The following is a 10,326-nucleotide window of genomic DNA, read 5'->3' as shown; positions in this document are numbered from 1 at the left end:
ACTCAATTTTATAAGCTTTGGGGACCCATTGTTTGATTTTTTGATAAGGAAGTGAGAAGATCCAATTGAGTTTGTTTTGTTTTTAAGATCACTCAAAATCGTGTGTGAAGAATGAATTACAGGAGAGCAAAGGATTATGGAGACTTTTGAAGTGGTACTGGCAAAAGATCGGATGGTGCCTCAATCTAGAGAAGCAGATGGACTAGGGTATTTGATTCCATCAGCTTCTTCCTTGGATAATTATAAAAGTTGCAAGCATATTGACAAGTTCATACTTTTATTTACAGTGTTTATTGTGAGAACATGCCAGAGTTTGGGGAAGAAGAAAGAATAAGGTCAGCATTACAGGAATATCATGGGTGGAGGAAATTCAATGGTAGTTTCCACAAAGAAAATTGAGTAAGTAGAGTTGGCTCAGGAGCTTTCTCATGGCATATGGAGAAAGAGAGAATGAGATGATGAAAATGGAAGGAAGGAACCACTGACTGATTTTAGGATGGAGATGACATCAGCCAGTGCTGTCAATATTTCATAAGTGGGAAGGCCATTGGTAGAAAGAGTGTGAGGCTTCACCTGAACTGTGTGATTTTGGGTCTTTGGCAGGAATTACAGAATTTCTGGAGCAGATACCCGTGAGGATGGGAAGGGTGAAGTTAAGAGTTTCCGGACTCTGGGTGCTTCGAAATGCTCTTAATTAGGTGCTACAATCATGCATCCTGTAGTTCTCAGCACCAGTTTTGTGACAGGCCAGAGTGTTTCCAATTATCTCAAAGGACACAGTATTTCTTCCCCTGCCCTTTTGGTACTGGGGATTGAACCAAGGGTGCTTAACCACTAACCCATATCCTAGCCCTTTAAAATTTTTTTTTTTTTAGGACAGGGTCTCACTAAGTTGCTTAGGGCCTTGCTAAATCACTGATACTGGCTTTGAACTTGTGATTCTCCTGCCTCAGTCTTCTAAGCCTCTGGGATTACAGGTGTGTACCGCCATGCCTGGCTTACCCTCTTTTTGATCACTTTTATTCCAGATATCAAAATCAGAAAGACACAAAGTTGAACAATTAAAAATCTTATATTTGTGTAATGTTTTTGGATTTGAAAATCTCTTTCTTGTATACAGGTCTCATTTAACTCTTTGCCAACCTGTCTGGCTGCTAGGTGGACACTGGAGATTAGGAGGAAAGAATCCAGGGAGCTTGGGAGTAGGCCAAGCAAGATACATCATGGTAGCTCAGTCTAAGCTAGTGACAGGACAGGGAGAAGAGGATGGTCAATTTGACATCAATTCCTCTAAACTAGTTATTGATCAGTTTAACCATCATTTATGGGGATCAACTATGGTACAGACACAGTGTTAGGTTCTGGGTGCTTAGAATTGTTGTGTATTAAGATCACTTAAAGTTTGGTGTGAGCCATGCTGAGATAAATGTGTAAAAAAAAATCTATGGCATAATAAGATAATAACTAAAATAATTCTACCTGGGGAATCTAGAGAAACCTTCTATAGGGGAAGGACATCTCAGCAGGCACTGATAAGACGAGAAGAGATTTTCCTAGAAAAAAATTCAGGGGGACAAGCCAGGTGGAGACTGAATGTGTGTCCAAGAATTAGGGAGCTTGCTCCAATACTACAAATGCCCAGGGCAGAGGGTGCTGAAGAGGTGACATCAGACCACACTGTGAAAGCCTCATGTGATTATGCTAAGAAGCTGGCATTTGATTTTTAAGACCAGGGAGGAACCAGAGAAGGTGTGAGGAGATAGATGGTCATTTTACAAGATGGGGAGACAGAAGTTAAGAGGCAAAGTGATATGCCCGTGACCTCAAGGTCTGAAATGGTGATCAAAATTCAAAATATTTGGCCTATGTAATGTGACCATGCTCTGTAAGAAGATATTTTTTCTTTAATAACACTTTTATTTCCTAATGTAGACAAATCACAGAAGATAATATCTCTTCTCATATGGAAAGGCCATTCAAGAATTTGGAAATCTGAAAGGAATCTAAAGGGCAGACCCACAGACAATGAATCACATTTGAAAAGCCTTAAAGACTAAAAACAGGCTATTTTCCAAGAGTCGGCAAGTTCACAAATCCATTCTGAACTGATATTCTAGTTCTCAGTGCAACGTGGGGGTATTTGTGTGTTTTAAAACTGAAGTCACAAAGGAATGAAGTCCTGGTACACACCACTACCTGGAGGAACCTGGAAAATAGGCTAAGTGAAAGAAGCCAGTTGCAAGAGACCATATCTTGATTCCATTTATATGAAATGTCTAGAATAGGCAAATCTCTAGAAACAGAAGGTATATTAACGTTACCAGGGGCTTGGGGGAGAAAGAATAGGGGATGACCACTAATAAGCATGGGGTTTCATTTTGAGGGACCAAAAATATTCTCTCTCAACCCATGGAGAGAGTTGTACAACTCTATGACTATATTAAATACTCTTGCATCACATGCTTTAGCTGGGTGGATTTTATGGTATGTGAATTATATCTTAATAAGGGTATTAACAAAAACTAAAATGATAGCTCATCTGGGTCTTTGCATATTCATTAGCATATTAAAATGCCTAACACCAACAGGTTTGGAAGACAATGCAACTGATTCTTTGGTTCAACACATCAAATTACATTTTGACATCTTAAATATTTCCAGTGTATATTTAGGTTCTAAAGAGCTACAGCGGAACTTAAATATTCATAGGTAAAAGGGAAGTCCTACTCCTGAGAAAAATCTTATCTCACTAGGGATTATATAAAAGGCTTTGTCTAAATAACACAAAACAGAACATTTGGCAAGAAAGAATCCTGGAGAAAATGTGGTTTTCTTCAATTGGCTTATTTCACTTGACAACGTTTTCAAGGTTCTTCCAAGCGGTAGTGTACATTAGGACTTCACTCCTTCACTTGGGTCTTAAAGCTCAAATGATTCTTGGTTTCAGATGTTGGTAGAGTCAGGTTCTAATAAGACTTTGGCTCACTTGTTCTTTAGCTCTTTGCATTCCCTATGTTCCTCTTATTAGCTGGAACAGGGGGAAGAAATTTATGACTTGTAACTGGTTTTGAGGCCCAGGTAGACTGGTTTCAACTGCCAATCTCCATCTACCACTACAGTGCCTGCTGTTCACTGATTCAATTGCTGCATGAGACCAGGTATGGTGACTCATTCTCTAGATAAACTCTCACCCCTCCAAGAGTCAGTGTTCAAACAACCTTCTTTTATTCCCCACCCCCAGCTTCCCCAGGAGGACACTTGGGCCCACCATTTTGAAAACACTGATGATCCCAATGTTGGATCATAGGCTTCATGTCCCTCCACCTGTGACAGTCATTTTTACTAACATGCTTTCTTCCAAAAGTGGCACCTGAAAGGTGAATGAACGATGCTCCCCGGAGAACCTAGGTTGGACTCCTTCTTTCTGAAGACTCCAAAGAGAACAGTAAGATTCATTGCCCTGGGTACTTTATATCAAGCTTAGATATTTCAAATGTTGAGTTGTCCTGAATAGAATCTTCAAGATCTATCTTACGTACTTTCCATGTGTGGTTTAACTGACTTCTGCACACTGTGGACTGTTTGCTTTCTGTCATTTGCCTCTGGGGGTCTTTTAGGATCTAATGATCTTGCCAGCATGAATGCCCCACTCCTCCACAGATTTATGAAACCCCAGAAAATGGACTGTGCAGGGACAGGGTGAGCACAGTCCCAGCGTTTAACTTCTTTTACTAGTCACCAACCCTTCAGCTCAGAAGGAGGGAGGGAGGGATACTGGCCAGAATGCTGAGCTAGTTTTACCATTTTCATATGCGCTCTCTCTCTCTCTCTCCTTTTTTTTTTTTTTTAATTTTTAAAGGCAGAGTGCCTTAGGGTCTTTTTTAACAATGGTATCTTAATGAATTATTTAAAAAAGAAAATAGAGCTGCAGGTCCATCTGTAGTGCATATTATTGTCATCGGAGATAATAAGTACCAGATCTTTGATGGGGGGGCACAGAAGGAATAGAAACAAAACAGGAGAGGCAGTGGCTGCATTTGGCAACCCATTTTAAAGGTCCCCCTTTCATAACTACTGGGGAATACTGGTGAATCTAGTCAAATATAGGAAGCAATATTCCTTGTATTTGGTCAGTAAAACGTCACCTCTTAAAACCACGTTTCACAAAACATTAATAACAGTCATCATTTTTAGGAGCCTACAGTATGTGTTACGGTTTTGGCATGGATCACCTCAATCCTGACAAAATTTTGGTGAGATGGTTCTTATTCTTATTCCAGTGAGGAACAGGAGATTCTGAGAAATCCTATAACTTGTCCAAGACCACGCGACTAGAAATTCATGAAGGTGGGGTAAGAACGCAGACCTGCCTGAATCCAGAGGGCCACTACTCTTGCTTCCCAGTGACATATACAGGAAAGCTGCATCCAGGGTGAGGTGAAAATAAGAGAAAAGTTGCAACAGAATTAAAAATAAGTGCTCAGAAGTATAAAACTGGGGTGATTGCCGCAATACCCATTCCTTATGAAAATATTCCATTTGTTCCTTTATTGAAACAGACTAATAAGGGATCGGCTGAAAGCAAACATGGGACGACAGATACTTCATCTTTCTGATCTATGCAAAACCCATCCCAAGTGGATGGTACAAATCCATGCGGCTTTCCCCTTCCCCTCCTCAGCGAATGAGCACACCGTGGACCTCTTTGTCCTCCTGATATTTGTGGAGCTACCTTAGCTCGCGGTTCTCCTCCAGGATGTTTGTAACAGGTACATTCGGACTTTGGTTCGCACACAAGTAAGCGGAGAGTTAAAACCCAACCTTTGCAAAGGGCAGGAGAGTAGGTTTTTTTGCTCCTCTGTTTTGATTTCTAAATTTAAGGGTGATGAACTAGATTCACCTCTGACGTTTCACTGTGGATTCCACAATTCATCATGCTTTTAGCAAGTGGTTGTGCTTCAAACGGGGAGATTTCAAGGATTTTAGGTAGAGTGGGCGGTGTTGATGAAATATCTCCCTACCCTTTCCACCCTCTTGTTTGTGTGGACTATATTTTCAAGTTTCACTCAATGATGGAGTCGTTTCTCAGCGTCTTGTGCGCTTAGCCATTTAATTAAAGCAATCCATATTGAATTCACGTCCAGATGCCTTGACCGGCAGAGCCAGATCCTCATTGGCATGCCAGCTGCTCAAAGAGGGACACGGCCCCTTGCATACTAATCAGGAGAGGAGGTAGTGATTCATCAGCCCAGGATACTGCTCCAGCATCTACAAGCACTTATGACATGTAATTGGTGGTGCATAAGCAAGCCAGGCCACATTAAAAACCCTACAGATAGTCAGAGATAAAAATTAATGACTTTTGCTTTGTGTAATCCTGCATGCATTGGTGGGAACGGGAGGGGGGGTTGGGATTAATGGGCAAATCTAAGTAGGCACCAAGGAACAAAGGCTTTCCCGGCCTTGTTTACATATCGAACAATAAAAAACACAAGTGACAAGTTATGGGAAAGGCGAGTGTGAATTTTCGGCACGAGTGAGTTGAAAGACTGCTTGCAGTTTATTATGGATTCCAAATTTCCATATTCATTATTCCAAAACAAATGTCCTCAGTGGGCTCTTCTGGGACTGGCTGGAGCAGTTGTTATTATTCATCTTTCACTGGGGCTGAGGTTGTCATGATTAGGACTGGGCCGTGCTCACTCTTCGTGACATGCCCCAGTTACTCAGGGACACAATGCAAACCTTTGACAAGCCCAGAGGAATGTAACAGGGATCAAGTAGGGTCATCCTACACAGGCTCTCCAAGAGCAGAAGGAGCCTTACACTTAGGGCTGGGTAAAGGGAGGGCCAGAGGAGAGCCTTAAGCCACCTACTGATGGGCAACGGAAATACCCTGTTGGCCCAGGTAGGACACGGTGACCAGGAAGGAAGGAGAGAAAGAAGCAGTGAGCTAACTGGTTTCATAATGCACCTGGACCAGTTAACTAGTTATTAGGGTGACATCAGTCAAGCTCTGGTTAATATAAATATAAAAAAGTATGGTGAAGGGTCGTACATGTTTGTTAGCAGATAATGAAAAACTGAGGTCACAACTCGTGTATGTGTTGAGGATAGGCCACATCACATGGGGGAATGTGACAAGGACAAACGCCAGGGCACTGTAGTCAGGAACTGCCTCAGTTGTTACTTAAGACACAGATGACCTGGCTGAATTTTGAAAACAGGCCTGGCTAGGGAAGAGCATGTATGCTCATGGGTGGATTGGACGTGGCTAAGTTTAGCTGAGATGATCACTGAATAAGGGGGTGGCAAGGACCTGTTGGTCCCAGGGGCCAGAGGACAATGGGTCGTTACTAAACACTTATTGTGGTTTGTGAAGGGGAAGGAAATAGCTAGAAGACAGGCTTAAGATGGTGGTCCCCGTCCCCAGTCTGGCTTTCTCTTCTGGAAGGAAGAGTAATTTCAGCTCCACACTGGTGCCCCCTCCTCTTCGCCTCCACTTTGGTCTTACTCTGATGGCTCCCTACGTTTTTGTTTTTCTTGCACATCACGAAATAGCTCAGTTATCCTTAATGGGAGAGCCATGGGCAGCGTTTACAGAAAGGACATCCCAAGAGCAGAAACGTCCAAGAGAGATAATTGGAAAGAATGTGCTCGGCTTCCCTGGGTGAGACGAGAGCGGGGCTTTGAGCTGAGCCATCCCTGGCCTTCTGCCTGGAGTCCTTTGTTCTTGTGTCCTCTTAGAACGAGAGTCACTATCTGCTCTGAACGAAGAGTACATTCATAACCTTGCTCTCACGAGTATCAGTCCTCCCCCGGAATACGGTGAAGAAGACTAACTCTCTTATTGCAGTGGTGGGAATACCCCGAAGCCTTGGTACTTCTTGTAGAAGATCATGTCTCTTGACACAGAATATTACAAGAATTCATATGCAAGTTCTGCTCTATTACAGTGACCCCCAACTTGAACACTGTGTAGGGGATGTTGAGATTTAAGGAGAAGATGAAGGGTGGGTTTCATATCATGGCATTTCTTTTCAATAATTCGTATCTGAGATTTGGGGAAAGACTGCCATATCTAAACTCTTGATCTGCAGGGGTGTCCTTGATCTGGAAGAGGAAGCCAGGGTCACATGGGAACAGAGTCGGTGACTCAAAGATTAAAAGTACTGCATCGCATATGAGAAGAAACAAGGCAGAAGGAAGCAATGACATCTTCTGAGGTTCCCTCACCTATACTTGACTTTATGCCTTTATGTGGCAAGTGGCTTAGGTTAATATGCATCCCAAAGAGCCCAGCTGACCACAATGGACATTGATTCTCTCTTGCTGAAGAGCCTTTCTCAAGGCTGGATGGAGGTATTTGCAGTATCCTGAGAAACTTGACTACATAATAAGACGAGATGAAAAAAAAAAAGCTGGAATTGGAGAAACTGGACCTATTAAACAAATCATCGGGGAATAGAGATTATACATGGGGAATTACACATGGTGGGGGGGATATCATAAAACTGAGGCTTTATGTACAACTGAGGAAGAGGTAAGAACCCAAGCTGTTTATGAGCAATTAAATCACTTAGATAATACTGCAGAGCCCTAAGCTGCCCTTTTTCCTGATGCAGGAAGTATGGCTTGACTCTCCCATCAGCACATGTTCCAGAGTACCAGCAGTCAAGGAAAACTGTGCATCTTCCCAGGAACACCAGTCTCCGGCCAAACAACCACCTTTAATTAAAAGTAAAACTTGTTTTTTTGGTTTTTTTTTTGCCACTTTTGACACCATTTACCAAATAGACTTTCTTGGATGTTCTCTCAAGACTTGTATCTGGTTAGGAGGAGAAATTCAATCCTTGGCTGGTGCTTCAGAATATCAATGCCACTGAATAGAGACACTAACTTCACCCAAAACGGATCAAAAGCACAAATACAATGATGATACAATGGCATTCATAAATTCTCAGCACTCTCTTTCCATGAAGGGCTCCCAGAGCCACTGGGGTACCCAATGAAGGATAGATATTATGCCACAAGAGTGGGGGCAAGGGGGTTTAGGATTTCCAAGGGGAAAACTGAGCACAGGGAGAGCCAGTCAAGAGGAAGGGTGACAGGCTTCCACCCTCCATCTAGTGGGGTGAAGTTCCTGCTATTCATGTCGGTGGAAATTCTTAGCAGGTGAAGCCTCAGAGAGGTCAAGTCTGGAGGTGCTGGCTGAGAACAGGTAACAGGTACACAGAAAAGATCCAGGGCGAATGGGCAGGGGGAATCAGAGAGAGAAGACGAGGGACCCAAAGCATCGCTTACAGTGTTAAGATGGAAGGAGAAAGGGGAGACAGAAAAGTTAACAGTCTCCAAACAACCACAGAAGGAGAGGGTTTTAAGAATGCAGAAGAGGCCAAGGAGGGTCGCCGGCTCCATCTATGCCTCTCTGCTGAGAATAAGCTGCACAGGATAAGTAGGGAGAAGAGGTTGTTGAATTTGTTGACCGGTGGGAGGGCTGTTTTCATGGAAGTAGGGACAGAGGACAGCCTGCAGGGGGTCAAGGAGTGAAGGGACTGGCAAGAGCTTAAGGGCAATAAGAGGAAAGAACTCATTAACTACCCTAATGCCCAGGACAAAAAGAATAACAAACTTACAGGCGAGAATAAAATGCAGTTTTGCCTCCAGGAGAGCACTTCAGTTCTGGAAAGTTAAGGAAGTGGGACCCGGTGCCTTCCCTGTGCTCAACTTCCTGTTCCCTGCAGCCCCTGGGGTCGGTCCAGCGGCCATTGTCCAGCCTGCTCCTCAAAGGACCTGCGGAGTGGCCACTCACAGCCGCTCTCTTTTGTGCTTGGAGAGATTAGAATCAAGGAGCTGCAGGCTCAAGAGGCTCCAGGACAGGAGCAGGGACAAGTGGCAGGCCTGGGGGGGGGGGGGCTGCCAAGCTGGAACCAGCCCCTCCCCCTCCCCCTCGCAGTCCTGTGATCTTCAGATCAGTTGGATAAGGGGATTTCTTTCCCTCCTTTTCTTCCTCCTTCCCTTTTGGAAGATGAATGCTTTCAGGATCTGCTTGACATAAGAACTTTCTTTGTCCCCCCTAATGTGGATGGTTTGTTTTGTTCTTGAGTTTGCAGGGCTGCTCACCAAGGGGGAGAAATCCACCCCAAAACACTGAACAACTCAAAAGCCATATTCCCAACAAAGTTCCAAACATTTAAAGGTAAACTGAATTAGCAAATGAGGAACCAATACTCTGTGACAAACCCAGTTTTGAACATGAAAAGGTTAATTTTCAGGAAAACAAACAAATAAACTTTAAATATGTGTGTGTGTGTGTGTGTGTGTGTGCGCGCGTATGTATGTATGTTTCATTTCCCCAGGTTAACGAAGTAAATTGTAGCCAGAAAGGGATGCCAATCTGTTGTACTCAGTAATATTACCCAGTGATAATACTAATATTTAGCAAGCATCATTTGCTAGATTTTGTGGATTTTTTTCCCCCCAGGAAACAAAGACACCAAACAAACAAATGACGGATTTCTTTTCCCTAAGACTTCGAATTTTCCAGAAGTTTTATAGTTCTGAATTCAACAAACTCTAGAGTGGATTGGAGATTAAAAGATAAACTGATATAAAAAGAAAAAGAATATCCAGTAAAAGGACTTATCTTTTACCCTGTAACTTTTCAGAATCCATCTAATGTAACCGGAAGCAAAGTTTCTGCTGAAGAATATTTTTTTTTCCAGTTAATTGATGTATTTATGGTACTGATGTAACCCACTTTGTAGTTAAAGTGGTCAATACATATTCAAATACAATTCTGACAGCTATTTTTATTGTTGGTTGCCAATGAAGACTTGATATTGGAGCATTGATGACATCTGACCCGTCTAATTTCATATACTCACCATAATGTTCCCTAAATGTCCCAATGGTTTTGCCATTTGATTCACCCAAAAGCTGGCCTGGCCATCATGGAGATTTTGCAACTGTCTTGAAATGTCTGGGCCACATTTCTATAAATTGCACACCACAGATTCCTTTTCTTCTAATTCAGTGCCTTTTTTGCCTCTAGCCATTTATAACCAAGTGTGTACCCTAAGTTGTTTTAACAGCTGAAGATGGCTCTATACGGATCCATACCCATCTTCCCATAGGCACTATGGAGTCCACTCCTGTGCATTTGGAGGGTAAGTCAGAGGCAATGTGAAAACTGGTGGAAAGGGAGGGAACTAACTCTAAGCACCTATAAAGTACGAGGGGCTAGGCAAAGGCACGGTGTGGTAATGATCTCGTTTGGCTGTCTTAACACTTCTTTTTTTTTATTATTTGTTCTTTTTAGTTATA

The sequence above is a fragment of the Marmota monax genome, unplaced genomic scaffold (assembly GCF_021218885.2).
Source record: "Marmota monax isolate L192 unplaced genomic scaffold, Marmota_monax_Labrador192_F-V1.1 WCK01_AAM20220418_F8-fsc00024, whole genome shotgun sequence".
In the NCBI taxonomy this organism is placed as follows: Eukaryota; Metazoa; Chordata; class Mammalia; order Rodentia; family Sciuridae; genus Marmota; species Marmota monax.
Note: the sequence above shows the minus strand (reverse complement) of the source record.